At 42.6% G+C, this 14234-nt stretch overlaps 1 protein-coding gene across 1 annotated transcript in view; it reads left to right on the top strand.

Annotated features, from left to right (window-relative positions):
- Nucleotides 1–14234, top strand: part of LOC132154810 (beta-1,4-galactosyltransferase 2-like) — a 123526-nt gene that overhangs the window by 26198 nt on the left and 83094 nt on the right. The window lies entirely within an intron of this gene.

Here is a 14234-nt window from a genome sequence, read left to right on the forward strand (position 1 = left end):
CCTTCGTCATCCACTGGAACACCTCTTCCACAGTTTGTGGAAGCTAGTTTATAAAGTTTTAAATATGGATATTTTTCTTACACAAATGAATTGCTTCACTTCAGGAGGACTATATTAACTCCCCAGAGCCATGTGGAGCACTTTTTATGATGGATGGATGTACTTTATTTTGCTTCAAAATCTCGACCAGCATTCATTGCCATTATAAAACTTGAAAGAGCAAGGACATTTTTTTAATATAGCTCTGATTGTATTCTGAAAGATAGTCTGCACAGTTGTAGTCTGAAAGAAGAAAGTGATATACTGTACACCTAGGGTGGCTTGAGGGTGAGTAAACGATGGGCTAATTTTCACTATGCTTTTAAGGTCAGGTATTTTCTTAAAAAGGAAGCTCTTTTCAAGGATTTCGATCAGGCTTCCCTGTTGGAACTTCATATAAGTAAAAACAAAATCCCTTGCATAACTACAGCAATCAATCTTTCAATTATGCAAATAAAAATATGAATAAGAAAAGTGACAGTAACACATGGAAGGCGCTCAAAACTCTCAATTAGTGGTCCGAAGAGTTGAAATCTAGAAAGCAGAAGATGACTGGTGTGTTATAAGGGACATGTGGGCATCTCAGAACCATAATGGATTCTCTGCAGACTCCAATTACTGTAAAAGCCGATGTCTCGCTCTGTTTTCTGAGCTGACTGGAGAGTTAAAATGGATTTAACATCAGCATGTACTTCAGTGCTCTTATATTTCATCTGCCGAATCGCTTTATTATTAGTCTCTTATGCAGTGCGAGACGTGTTCAAAGAAAATGACCTGTGTGCATGACTAACAGGACTGTACCAATTTACTGTCTCATTACTCAGTCTATACTTGTTCACCATAGAATAAAATGTATGGAAAAAGGGACAGAACTGCATTATGGCACATCTTCCTAGGTATGATTATTATGCAACAGGACGTCAGAGCTCTGTACATTCGAAGTGAAGTAATATACGCCATCTGCATAAAGAAAAAAAAATCTCATTAATTACCATGTCATTGCACTGCAATTTTTAGCTCATAATAGGGCAAACCTTCATAATGAATGTGCAGCAGCGCTATTTGATATGCCTGCAAGCAGCGGGCCTTTGCCACCCATATCCTTCTAATGAGTTTAAAGCAGAGCTCTGGAGGGAGTTGAGCTGTGTCATATGACTCGAATGCTGTCTAGCCTGCTCAGGGGTCTCTCTCTTCCTCTGTTTTCATACTTTTTATGCCTACCCTCTTGAGTAATGACAGAAACCCAAGATGGCCATCTCAAAACTTGTTATTTTCACACTCAGGGCACAAAATGCTGAGAGAATTGGATCAATGTCTTAGGGGGCTCTTCATGAAATCAGATTCTGCCTCACATCCGTGTGGCAAAGTGGATTCTGTCATTCACTGGAACTTTGACAGGAAGGGTTCAAATGAAAATGCTTTACTGTATTCCCAGCTTTTTTGCATCCTTCTTCCCGTCTTCTAGCTGCTGGAAGTACAAAGCACCCTGTGTCGACCACTGTTTTCAAAGAATATTGTGTTTTCAGATGCTTTAGCTGTTGAAGTGTGGAACAGGCTGTTCATGAGACCATCCCAGCCTATCGAGTTCAAAGCCACATTTTAGTTTGTCGTTTGCAGTACTGCTTAGTCTTCAATATGCCACTGGTAATGCATATTTGATGTTTGCCATCAAACGCTTGCTCTTTGGCAATTAGAAAACTGTAAACATTTTAAAAAATCGTCTTGATTGAGATGGCATTGAGCCGTTATTAGCCCAAAGAGATTTCACAAATGAACATTGATTGGATTTGGCGCACCCTTTCCATCATCCTGCTTATGAGCGCTGACCTGTTGATGTTAGCTTAGAGAGACTCTAATGTAATGGAGGCATATTAAGAGCAGACATTTCCAGCAAGATTTTCTGTGGCGGTCCCAGGTGCATGTAGAACAAGGATCTTATTGCGGCAGAGGCCTGCGGGGAAATCCTGGGTTCTGTGGTAGATTGCATCCCAGCTGGCAGGTGTGGCTCATGGCTGATGATGACTCACTGGTGCCGTCTTCCTGGAGGGGAATTGTGTCAGCATGGCAGCCACCAAACAAACGGCAGGAGGCTTTCTTGTTATAATCACTCACAAGCAATTAAAGCATTAAAAATAGCCAACAACATGGTATTACACACAGAACGTTTTTACATTATAGCTAAAGGTAATATAAATTCATCATTTACCTACAATGGGGTTCAAAAGTATACACATACACCAAATTTCACTTGAATATGTTTGTAAACATTTATGTTTTGATAAATGTTAGACATTGGAACATTTTGAGAGGAAATAAACACAATGAAGTGGCCATGGATTGGAAGTTGCAATAATGAAACGGAGTGAACGGCTTCTTAAACCAGAAAAAAAATGTATTACTGCGATCTCATATGAGTGACAGGTTGACTTGTCCTCGCTCCATTTTGATTAAAGATTACGAGGCAAATCTTTTGCCGGAGAATCTTTAGCAATTCTCAAAATGAATATCCTTTTCTTTTCTCTTTTTTTTGTGATGCGTAAATTCACTTTAAAATGATTGATTTTTAGTTTTAATTCATTTATACAAAATAGTATACAATTTAAATATTAGTCATATATCGGTTAATAATTGAAAGCCATGAAAATAGATACTGCTTACTGTATTGGACATAATTTTAATATTGGGGCATCACTAAATTAAATGTTGGCAAATTTGTGACATTGACAGATGATCAGATATTCTTTCTTTCATTGAACTAGAAGCTGTTTAGCTTGTTCTCAGGAATACTGGATAATGTGATCCTCAGATTTCACATTAGTTTATAAAATTCTGGCAGTTTGAGTACTGTTGTCATTAAAGTAGAAGGAGGAGATCAAATACTTATTTAGAAATTTGTTAATTTTTCAGTTCAGCTTTTCACTTAGTTTAATTTCACTGATGATTGAATTAGAATTTGATAAATTCAGAATAGAAGCAGTTTCACTAGTGATCCCACTGTCCTAAATATGACTAGTGCACCTGCCGAAGTGAATAGTTCAGTCAGTAACACATTTAAGCGTCTCATAGAGCTGATGTGTTGGGATGCTGTACCCTGTGGCATTCTGTCTGTGACTGTACTCGAATGAAACAGCCAGCTGGCTCAAGTGGCAGAGGCTCTGGCTCATGGGAAACTGACATCGACTCCATGAGGAGCGACAGACATTCTCTCTGGCCTGCTGGCAACGATCTCTCCCTCAGGTTTCCATCAAGCAAGATGGGAAAGCTCATCTCAGGGACCTCATTTTGGGCAAAGCCAACACTTCGGCAAAAAGACCTTCGGAAACATGACATGGAAACGATGAGAAGGATCAGAAAATGCAAAGATTAAAGGGATAGTTCATTTACTCACCCTCATGCTGTTCCACACTCTTATGACTTTATTTCTATTAATTTGGAATATTCATTTTTGGTGAACTAGTTCTTTAAGATGGTTCTTTTAAATTACATTTTTCTGATATTTTAGAGGGTGCTGATAGTCCAGGGCTTTTAGTTTTAGTTTAGTTTTGTTAAGCATAGTCTACACTTAATCAAATATATTTCTTTACTTGATGAAAAGAAATAGTAGTGAAGTGAAAGATAGAGACCTTTGTAGTGTAGATGTGATCACTGGCAATTGTGGCGGGAAGAGCAAACGACAGACACAGTGGCGTGTCGTCAGGCCTCGGAGAGGCTTTTATTAACAGAAAATAAAGTAAAACGGGATAAAGGTGGCCAAAGGGGAAAACTGTCCAAAACAACAGGGAGACTGGTGTCCTCGTCATGCTGCCGGGTTCGTGTGGGTCGGGCAGTGTTCATGGAGGAATGGTCCAGGTAAGGGGCGGAGTCCGGCGGACGCACGCTCTCCCCTCTTCGTTCCGTGGCACAAGGGGCGGCGGCGTCTTCTAGCGGCCGCATCCTTCTTGTTGGCCGCAGCGCTTGCAGGGGATGGACGGCCCGACATCCTGGCCCGTTGGGCGTGTAAACGGGTGCGGTTCTAATCCAGATCGTGGGTCCGGCAGCTCACGTCTCTGGTGGCGCGGGAGTCCCTCAACGCACCCTTCCTGGACCCACGAGGGCACCAGTGTGCATGCACGGGGAAGAGACCGGTCTCTCGAAGCGCGTTGGGCTTTTAAACAGCACTGGCTGATCCAGCGCCCCTCCTCTCTCACACACCCACTCCTGTCGGGAGCCTGGTGAAGGGCGGCAATTTAGGATGGGGTGCCGATGATAACCAGGGAGGAGGCAGCTGACTCGTCACACAATATTCATGAACATTGTACAGTACTGTGCACATGACTCAAGCAGTTTCTCTTCTTCTCTCCTGAGTCAGTTGCTTGCTAGTCGTGTTGTCAGGCTACCACAATGTGTTAATATCTTACAATACAGTAATACCAGAGATCTGTATGTTAATCATTGTAAAAGAGCTTATAAAACAAACTGTGTTTGGCACAAAGGCAGAATAATGTCTGCTAGTTCAGGAATAGTATCAAGGCGACAGCTACAGCTTCATTTTCCGTGCTTTGTTAGTAGCAGGAGAAGATGTTTATATTTGTATTTTTTGTCAGCCTATTTTCTTTCACCAGGGCAAGCAGTGTTTTCTCTTGGTGTTTCAAGCTGCACTGCTCCTGCACATGTTGTAGTAAATGTTTCAGTAAGGGCAATCTCAGTCGACAATCAGTCATGTGTGTATGATGTGTATGCAGACAAATTTCTAAAATGGTCTTTTTACAGGTACCTTTAAGCAGTAATTGAATTGATGTCCCACAGTTTCCCCTTCAAGAACTTCAAAAATTCACACTTATTAAATTATGCAGCTTGTTCTTATTCATCATAATAAAACATGAATATATTAACAAGCGTTATGATCTCATTTGCTTCCGTTTTAGTTAGTGATTTTACTGCTAAATTATTCAAATCGAAAAGCAGTTATGAATCACTAACAAAAATTAAATGGAGGGAAAAATATTAATATTATTTCTAATTGATTTATTTATATTTTTTCAATTAAATTAAATTCTGAATTACATTTTTTTTGGAAAACTAAGTTTGGAAAACTTTTTGGAAGTCACACTCGATTCAAACACTGCCGTTAAACCATCTTTAAAGAATCTTGGATCGGTCCCTTATGGTTAGTCCTCCAGGCACCCTTGGCATTTGATCTATCTTTTTTAATTGATGTTCTTATCCAGACCTCCTTAATGAAGGAAGGTCTAGACTAGAGGAAGTCTTGCTAAGAAGTAGTTAAACATCAGCAGTTTCCTCTCTAACTGTGCAGCAGTTGTATAATCTTATAGAAAATGTAATATATAATTAAACTTAGAAGCAAAATTGTAATAATCTCAGTTCAACTTTCCATCCACTCTTAATTTTACAAGATAAAGTTCATTTAAAGCATTAGCAAAGACACAATGCACTTTTATTCATCCATTACAGCCTTGTTTTAAAATGCTTCTTAGATCTCTTTCATGAATTATTTATGACCATTATTCAGTTTTTACTGGATTTCTTGTGCCCTAGTAAATGTAAACCAGTGTTTTTAGTGTTTTTCTAATAATTTTTTGTCTTTGGATGGGCACCCCAAGGGTCTGTAGGGTTCTCTTAGCAGAAGGTAAAAATAGCTCTTTGGCATCCCCCTGCCGGGTCCAGGCTCCGCCCGTCACCTTCCCTGCAGCGCCTGCTTGCTTCCACCAACATGCTCACTGAATATGTGGAAGGACACTTAATGTTCCTTGTCTTACAAGAAGAATGCCTTCATAAATTACTTCATAATGGTAAATTTTTATCCGCTGAGCAGTACTCAGTTGTTCAGCAGCCTTAATGTATGTACATTTAAAACAGGTTATATTGTACAAGGCCGCTTTTTTTTTTCCTTTTTTTTTTGCAGCTGTTAAGTGCAAGAATGAAATATTCAGTGGTATTTTGCCCAGTAATTTCATCTCTTGATTTATCACTGTTTACTGCACTTTCATCACAGAATAGGATTAGCTCATATCATCACATTATGTATTTCTCATCAGAAATTAATTGCTTTCAGTGAGATAACAACATCTCTGATATTTAAGTGGAGGAAACTGAAATGGAAAAGCATTGATAATTCAGCCATAATTAGCATGATCAGTCTAATTTTATTCTCGAGTCCTCAAAGAGGCCTGAAAAGGTTAAGGTGGATAATACCAAGACATAAATTTTGATTTGATTTGATGTTATTATTAGACATGTCATTTTCTTATGTGATGCAGCAAGTTATCAAAGAAGGAAAACACAAAGATGGAAAAGCGCTCTGGGGGGAAATCTGCTTTAAAATTAAGTCGTTTTCTTGCTCTATGTTATTATTTATGTGCTATTATAGTATTTATTAATATTTTGATTAAGCTTTAATCTGTATGTTTTCAGTTTTTATTTAATTTGTAGTAATTTTATGTGTTTCTGTTTTTAAAAATGTTTTTAATATTCCTTTTTAGATTTTATCTAAATGTTTATTTTTATTTCACTTTTAGTTTTATTCATTTTAATGCTTAAACCTTTATATTTCACATAGGAAACAAGGGAGAAAACATAACATTTATATTTCATTTCAGCTTGATTTCATTTGTTGGTTTTTAGTTCCCTTTCATAGGTCACTTCAATGCTGCGGTGACGTCACCACTATGGGAACACCTTCGGTGTGACGAATGTCTGAAGCCCTATACCATCCCGCCAATCCTATTGGGCAAATAGCACGTGGCACCGCCCATTAATGCGTACGCATATATATACCTGGTGCCGCGCGCCATTTAACTCAGATTTCATTCCTTCAGTAACGAAGCGAATCTAGCAAATCTTCTGTGCCCTATTATCTCGCGTTCTCCAGCGATCTTCACGAGCAGTATTACTCTCCGCGGAGGCGATGAGTTTCAGGAAATGTAAAGAGCCATGTACCAGGTACATCGTGAAGGGGGACACTCATGACAGGTGCGTAGTTTGCTTAGGCTTGCACCACGCACAGGCGGCGCTTAGCGGCCTTTCTTCATGCCCCCATTGCGATGGCCTGCGACTCAGAGTGCTGCGCTCGAGGGTAGATGTTTTTTCTGATGTCGCCCCCGTGTCTAACCCCCGCCATGTCACTTCTGCGACTGCCGAGGCACAGCACGAGGTGATAGCTTGGGGTGACACGTGCGACATGGATTTTGAGGACAGCTCAGCGCTGGAATATTCTCCACATCGCTCGCTCTCCCCTACCCTAGTGCAGAGGAAAACTTTTATCGAGCCTGTCGTCTTTTCCTGTGAGGATTTACGGCCCACACCAGAGGCATGTAGTGCCATCTCCTTCGGTTGTGGACGCCATGATGACGACGTTTTATCCACCGCGGCCTCGGGGTCTGAGGACTTCGCGGCCGACACTAGCCCTCTCCCTCCTAGTGGACAGGAGAGGCGTGTTTCCCCCTCCTACAGTGAGCTGTTGGACGTGGTTTCTCGTGCGGTGGGTACATTGGGGCTGGAATGGGAGGTTGAGAAGGCCGAGGCCCAACCTTCTTCGAAGCTGGATTACCGTTTTCTAACCAGTCGGACACCTGCACAGCCCCGGAGGCCTTTACCTTTTTTCCCGGACCTCCACCAGGAGGTTTCGAGGTCCTGGAAACAGCCGTTCTCGGCACGGATTACGAACGCTGCGGCTGCGGATTTCGCCACCATTTCTGACATGGCAAACCATGGCTATGCAACGATACTGCCGGTGGAAGAGACTCTCGCCGAGCACCTCACGCCTAATTCGGCCGCGGCGTGGAAGTCTCGCCCCCTTCTTCCCACTAAGGCGTGTCGAGTCACGTCCAGTTTAGTGGGGAAATCCTACATGGCCGCTGGCCAGGCGGCTGCTTCGCTCCATTCTATGGCGGTCCTTCAGGCCTACCAAGCGGAGCTGTTAAAAGGATTAGATGAAGGGGAGGGTATTACACCTGAGGTGGTAAAGGAATTACGGCGGGCAACGGATTTGGCGCTTCGTGCTACCAAACATACTGCTCGAGCAGTGGGCCGTTCCATGGCCGGTTTGAACACGGTTGAGCGCCACCTCTGGCTTAATCTCACCGACATCAAGGAGAAGGATAAATCTTTTCTCATGGACGCCCCTTTTTCCAAGGACTGTAGCAGTGCTGCGACGGGAGATGTCAGCTCTACTGAACAAAGGGGCTATAGAAGAAGTACACCCCTCTCAGATGGAGTCAGGGTTTTACAGCCGTTATTTTGTGGTACCAAAAAAAGACGGCGGATTACGACCCATTCTGGATTTACGCCGTCTGAATCTTGCACTCAGGCCGAGCAAATTCAAGATGTTGAAGGTAAAGTCTATTTTGTCTCAGATTCAACCAAACGACTGGTTTGTCACGATCGATCTGAAGGATGCATACTTTCATATTCAGATCATCAAGAGACACAGGAAGTTCCTCAGATTCGCTTTAGAGGGCAAAGCGTATCAGTACCGCGTTCTTCCCTTTAGCTTAGCTCTAGCTCCCCGTACTTTTTCAAAATGCATGGACGTAGCTCTGGCCCCGTTGCGGCTCCAGGGCGTCCGTGTTTTGAACTATTTGGACGATTGGCTGGTGTTAGCGCAATCGCAGACTCAAGCACACTCTCATCGGGATTTTGTGCTGAATCATTTACACAGCCTGGGCTTACGCACGAATTTCCAGAAAAGTGTGTTAATCCCCTCTCAACAGATTACCTTTCTGGGAATAGAATTGGACTCTCGCGCGATGACAGCGAAGCTTTCTCTCCCGCACGCCCAGTCGATTGCGTCATGCGTGCGGCGCTTCAGAGCGGGTCACGCAGTGACAGTGAGATTGTGCCTCAAACTTTTAGGTCTAATGGCGGCGGCTCTTCCCGTAATTCATCTGGGATTACTTCACATGCGCCCGTTTCAGTGGTGGACGAAACGACGGAATATTTCACCCCGTTGTCTTCGGCATCGAACGATTTCGGTGACACGGAGGTGTGTGATGTCGTTAAAACTGTGGATGTCAGCCGGATTTCTCCGTACCGGGGTTCGGCTGAGGATCTGTGCTTCCCGAGAGACTGTCACGACAGATGCGTCTTTGACCGATTGGGGAGCTGTTTGTCAGGGGCGCCCAGCCCACGGAGTGTGGACAGAGGCACAACGCAGCTGGCACATAAACAAATTGGAATTACTGGTGGTTTTTCTGGCTCTCCAGTATTTTTCGAGTCTGCTGATCGGCCGTCATGTGCTGCTCAGATCAGACAACACAGCGGTCGTGTCGTACCTGAATCATCAGGGAGGATTACGCTCTCGCCCCCTGTGCAGGCTGGCGAGACGTATTCTTCTTTGGTCTCACAACAAATTTCTGTCGATCCGGGCTGTTCATATCCCCGGACGACTGAACTTCGGAGCGGATTTACTATCCAGACAGATTCTGGAGCAGGGGGAATGCAGGGGGGAGATTGCACCCCCAGACGGTGAATCACCTATGGCGGATTTTCGGGCAAGCGAAAGTGGATTTATTCGCGTCGAGCACGACTACGCATTGCCCGCTATGGTTCTCCCTATGCCCTCTATCGCCCCTGGGCTTGGATGCGTTAGCTCACAACTGGCCCAGGCCCAGCGTTTCCCCCAATTCGTCTGATCCCAGCGGTATTATGCAGAATACGGCTGAACAGAGTGGAACAGCTGCTGCTGGTGGCTCCGCGGTGGCACACACAGCCGTGGTTTGCGGATCTGATCAATCTGTTAGCGGGCTCTCCATGGGAGATTCCCCTCAGACAGGATTTATTATCGCAAGCACAGGGACTGATTTGGCACCCGAGGCCAGATCTGTGGAAACTGTGGGCGTGGCCTCTGAGCGGAGTGAGTTACTATGTCCCGGTCTTTCTGTTGAAACCACCGAGACTATACTGAACTCTAGAGCAGTTTCTACGAGATGCTTATATGCTTTCAAGTGGAGACTGTTTACGACCTGGTGCGAAACTCATAATATGGATCCAGTTTACTGCCCAGTGGCTTCAGTACTGGAGTTCCTTCAGGACCGTTTTTCGGATGGAGTGACACCAGCCACCCTGAAGGTTTATGTGGCAGCCATTTCAGCTTACCACGAATATATAGGTGGTGTTTCAGTGGGCCGTCATCCACTGGTTTCTCGTTTCATACAGGGTGCGCGGCGGCTGAGACCTTTCCGCCCTGTGCGAGTTCCTTCATGGGATTTATCCATTGTGTTGCATGGTTTGTCAGGGCATCCGTTTGAGCCCTTGGAAACTGTATCGGATAAAATCCTGACTCTGAAGACACTTCTTCTTATGGCTTTATCCTCCCTCAAGAGAGTTGGGGATTTACAGGCTCTCTCTGTCTCACCCTCGTGCATGGAGTTTGCACCAGGTGTTGCGATCTAGGCCTAATTATGTCCCTAAGGTCGCATCTAATCCCTTTCGCTTTCAGCAGGTGGTCCTGGAGGCTTTATCCCCTGCTGTGGCAGAGTCTGGAGATCTAAGTCTTTGCCCTGTGAGAGCTTTAAATACTTATGTGGATCGTACTGCCCCATGGCGTGATTCTGACCAGCTGTTTGTCTGTTTTGGACATAAGAATAAAGGCCATGCAGTTACAAAACAGCGCATGTCCCATTGGCTGGTGGAGGCAATATCCTTAGCCTATGAGGCGCAGGGGCTCGCTTCGCCCTTAGGAGTTAAAGCCCATTCCACGAGAGCAGTGGCTTCTTCTCAAGCCTTTCTCAGTGGATCTTCTATGGATGATATCTGTGCTGCGGCAGGCTGGTCCTCACCGAGCACTTTTATCAAGTCTTACAGTCTGGATGTGAGGATGGCTCCTGGCTCCCGGGTTCTCTCCGCTTGAGCAGATGCTTCCTTGGATCCCAGCTATCAGGTACGTCAGGGGTTATGGTATAGCATTCCCATAGTGGTGACGTCACCGCAGCATTGAAGTGACCTATGAAAGGGAACATCTCGGTTACGTATGTAACCTTGGTTCCCTGAATAGGGAACGAGATGCTGCGGTCCTGGCCGTGCCATACCTTGATAGCATTCTTCTTCTTCAGTCATGAAATCTGAGTTAAATGGCGCGCGGCACCAGGTATATATATGCGTACGCATGCATGGGCGGTGCCACGCGCTATTTGGCCAATAGGATTGGCGGGATGGTATAGGGCTTCAGACATTCGTCACACCGAAGGTGTTCCCATAGTGGTGACGTCACCGCAGCATCTCGTTCCCTATTCAGGGAACCAAGGTTACATACGTAACCAAGATGTTTTTAATGATTCTAGTTTTTGTTAACAATAACAACACTGTTCTGTGGTGTGTATTTAAGACAGGTTTTTTTTTATTCACTGCCGGCCTGTTTGGACTCTCAGTGAATCCTCAAAATATGATAGTTAATGGGGCAGCAGTATTAAAGGGCACCTATTATGGCCCTTTTTACAAGGTGTACAGTAATATTGGTCTTGGGTGTCCCCAGAATGTATTTGTGAAGTTTCAGCACAAAATACCCCACAGTGAATTTATTATAACCATTTGAAAATGTTTAAAAATAGCTGTTTTGGTGTGTACCACCTTAAATATAAATGAGCTGCATATCCCCACCCTGCCTTTGGATGAGGGCGTAACTTGCATACCTATGGCAATAAACAGTCGGTAGAAGCAGAATGGCTGAGAGTGAGAGGCCCGCTGTTTTGTATGGCATTCAGCCGTACATGTTTGAACCGGAATCAGACCCAGATGATGAAGAGACTCCGGCAGAAGAAACACAATTGAGAATGGAGCAGGACGTCTCTGAATGGTTATTTGATACATTTATGTACTTATAGAGTTTTAATCGCGTCCCCTTTGCAATTATGGATGTGCAACACACACACACACACACACTGTGATAACGTTTGCGTAATTTTTTTAAACTACAAACACAAATACTGTGATAACGTTTGCTAAGTACAAATGAAATTATATTTATGCGAGGTAACAGTTGCAAAAAAGATATGTATATTTGTAGTAAATTTGTTAAATAAACTCATTTTATACATGCTGAATGTTGCTTGTGTCTTAACTTCTCTGACCCGGTATTCTCCATTCTTGGCCTTTGGAAAGGTCACTTTGAACACCGGTCGACCAGCTACTGTTGTGGCTTGAGGACGCCCGGCATTCTCATTGTAATGTAGTGCAGCCAGGTATAGTCTGTAAGCAATAAATACATTTTCAACATACAATGTCTACAGTGTATGTAAAAGTACATTTATTTTTACAACAATAACATTACCTGCACAACATTCCCAGAAATGGAAAAACCACATTTTTTGGTGTAAACCGTAGTATTACACTGTGGAAAAGCTCGATAGAAGAAGTCTGGAAGTGCGGACTTAGCTTGGCAACATCCTTCACAATTCCCTTGTTGGAGAGAACTCTCTCCAACTTGAAATATGGCAGTGTTCCTAAATTATTGGAAGTGTTACTTTATTATGATATGTAATTTTAAATAAAAAAAGGCAAGCTATATGATCTGCATACATTTTTTAAAAGTAACTATTGCTTCTTTAGTCTACATACCAGCAGCTAGCCACTTTTTTGTGTCTCGACTTCTCCTTGTTCCATGTAGACATGCTGGAGAATTGCTGTCTTCATGTGTGTGCTTATTTTGCATATGGTTTAGCATAGACGTCCATTTAGCCCATTTAGACGTCCATTCACTCTTTCAGGTCCACTGCTTGATGATGCAGCAGTCCAATAGATGTGGTTTTTTATACTATGCAACCATTTACGTATTTTCTCACAACCCTTCAACTTGCACAATTTTTCCAGCTGCTTTGAAATTCCTGGAGATTGCAATTAAATACAAACATGACAACACACAATAAGTAGAGCAATGTGTCATTACATACATTATAATGTAATGGTGGTGTTTATATATATATATATATATATATAAATGATCCGCTAACACATAATCATCCGCTAATACAGTTTCATCGCAATTATTAGTCTGTAAAAATTATATGATGGTAGTAAGGTTATTTACCTTTCTCTACGTGCAAGACATCATAGAATTGGTTGACATTGCGTTCCCTGAGAAATTTTTGTATTTGCGGATGTCGGTCAGTCACAATGCATTCCAGAGTCACTCCACGAGCATCCAAAAAGTCAAGACCTCTCTTCAAACCTTCCTTTTCCATGTGGTAACTTCCTCCCACTTCATTACTCTGACAAGTGATTAAAATATAATTATTTTTTTGCGTTTAAAATAAAATATTCATTCAAATATCATTTACCTGGACGAGTTGTACATCAACAACGGTGTTTGTCTCCAGGTCCATCACTGTGTAACTGCCATATTTGACAGAGTGCCCTTCAAAAACAAAAATACATAATCTCTTATTACACAATGTGCCTTGTCTATAAGATAAAATTCTATATATTTTTTTCCTTTTTCAAATTTAAAAACAATGTAAATTTGTCCCACAATGTACCTGGTGAGTCAGCCCTCATATCTCCTCCAACAATGACCTTTTCCCTTTGAGCCAACAGCTGTAGCATCTCATCCTGCCAGTTTCTCCATTTGTAAACAATAGCAGGCTCAATGCACATTCGTGCATGACGACAAAAGGTGTCATACTCGAAAAGATGTAACTTCATAGCTGCAAATATCTGACAACACATAGAGAAAAGTTGGTAAACAGTACATTTATAAATGAATAAACATAACATTTTTTACATTATAAATGTTTAGTCTCATGTAACTGCAAAGCTATTAATTATTTCATTTACAAATACCTTTTCAATTGTCAAAAATGAAGCACCACTGAGATACACAGCAGCAGAAAGGTGAAGGTTTCCAGCTGGATCACTGCCTAAAATCGGCTGACTGTTCCATTTCCGTTGTTCAACACGTAGAAATGTTCCAATCCTTTGTGATCTTATATGGCAGCTTCTATGACATACCGGGCACACCTCAAACAGTTCCATGATGCAGGTCTCATAGACAATATATATGTACACATTTTTTGAATAGGGCTGGATTCTTGAGCTCTGAAAAAAAAACCCATTAATTTACAGAAGCACTACATAAAAATTAGATATGCTATAATTAAAACAAACATTATTCTAAAATATAATATAAACTTACGACAAGTATTTTGGCTCTGTTATTGATGTGTCTGCCTCTGCAGGATTAAATGTGACATCAGTCTCTTGTGCTG

This window comes from Carassius carassius, chromosome 12 (genome assembly GCF_963082965.1).
Source record: "Carassius carassius chromosome 12, fCarCar2.1, whole genome shotgun sequence".
In the NCBI taxonomy this organism is placed as follows: domain Eukaryota; kingdom Metazoa; phylum Chordata; class Actinopteri; order Cypriniformes; family Cyprinidae; genus Carassius; species Carassius carassius.